This window comes from Capricornis sumatraensis, chromosome 2 (genome assembly GCF_032405125.1).
Source record: "Capricornis sumatraensis isolate serow.1 chromosome 2, serow.2, whole genome shotgun sequence".
NCBI lineage: Eukaryota > Metazoa > Chordata > Mammalia > Artiodactyla > Bovidae > Capricornis > Capricornis sumatraensis.
The window spans coordinates 111,897,986-111,899,563 of record NC_091070.1 but is presented as its reverse complement, the minus strand read 5'-3'; the positions used below and the strand labels follow the sequence as shown (position 1 = coordinate 111,899,563).

Below are 1,578 nucleotides of genomic sequence, written 5' to 3'. Positions count from 1 at the left end.
GCTCTAGGTCTCTGGGCCTTAATGGCTTATGAGTCTGAGTATTTGCAGTTTCTCTAGGATAAATGTTTGAGGGCCTTGAAAGAGATTTTTTGGAACTGAACCAAATGCCTAGCAACTATCCCATGCTGTCAGCCTCTCTCAGTTTACTTGGCTTATCAAAGACACCACAATGAACTGCCTTGCTTTCGGGTATTCATTTCTCAGTCCACTGGTGTTTAGGAAAGGAACCTTTCCTACTTTTGGTGTCTCTAAGAGAAAGGCATAAGCAGGGTACCAGAACTAGGGATTAGAAGAATCCAAATTCCAATGGAACCTGGTAGAATTGATATCTGATTCTCCTTCAACCCCTGGAAAGGCCCATATTAGGCTCACATTATAAAAGGCAGACAAGGCTGGGCCTACCGTCGCTCAGTCATGTCTGACTCTTGCAACCCCATTGACTGTAGCCTTCCAGAATCCTCTGTCCATGGAATTCTCCAGGCAAGAATACTTGAGTGGGTTGCCATTTCCTTCTCCAGGGGATCTTCCCAACTCAGGGATCAAACCCGGGTATCCTGCATTGCAGGCAGATTCTTTACCGACTGAGCCACCAGGGAAGCCAAGCAAATACTTAAATTCTGGGAAAGAGAAAGAGGGCAAATGCAGGAAGAACTCCAATGGGGGCCTTCCATCTCATCTCACTCAAGGAGAAAGTGCTCAGCTTTTCCTGTGTAATGCACAGAGATGCTGGTAGCTTATCGTGAATAATGTCTGATTTGTGATCTCCAAAGAAGAAGATTTAGCTTCAGGACCAGGGACCAGGGTTAATCACTCAAGAGCTTTGGTGTAGCAGTTTTATTAAAGTGAAAAAGGAACAGAGAACGCTTCTGCCATAGACATCAGGAGGGGGACGGAGAGTCCCCCCCCCCCCCCCGCTAGTTTTAGTAAGGAAGCTGTCTACTTTTTCAGTTGGTTATTACAGTAAATCAAAAGAATGTCTCAATTAGCAATAATCGCTCCTCAGATAAACCTCATTGGCTACGATACTGCCACTGCGCAAAACTGGAGAAAAGGGAACCCTCCTACACTTTTGGTAGGAATGCAAACAAGTAGAACCACTATGGAAAACATTGTGGAGATTCCTTAAAAAATTGCAAATAGAACTGCCATATGACCCAGCAATCCCACTGCTGGGCATACACACCAAGGAAACCAGAATTGAAAGAGACACATGTATCCCAATGTTCATCGCAGCACTGTTTATAATAGCCAGGACATGGAAACAACCTAGATGTCCATCAGCAGATGAATGGATAAGAAAGCTGTGGTACATATACACAATGGAGTATTACTCAGCCATTAAAAAGAATACATTTGAATCAGTTCTGATGAGATGGATGAAACTGGAGCCGATTATACAGAGTGAAGTAAGTCAGAAAGAAAAACACCAATACAGTATACTAACACATATATATGGAATTTAGAAAGATGGCAATGATGACCCTGTATGCAAGACAGCAAAAAAGACACAGATGTGTATAGCGGACTTTTGGACTCAGAGGGAGAGGGAGAAGGTGGGATGATTTGGGAGAATGGCAT

At 43.7% G+C, this 1,578-nt stretch overlaps 1 pseudogene; it reads right to left on the bottom strand.

The window, feature by feature from the left end:
- Positions 1–922: 922 nt before the first annotated feature.
- LOC138074612 (U4 spliceosomal RNA) lies at positions 923–1,043 on the bottom strand (annotated as a pseudogene).
- Between the last annotated feature and the right edge of the window lie 535 nt (positions 1,044–1,578).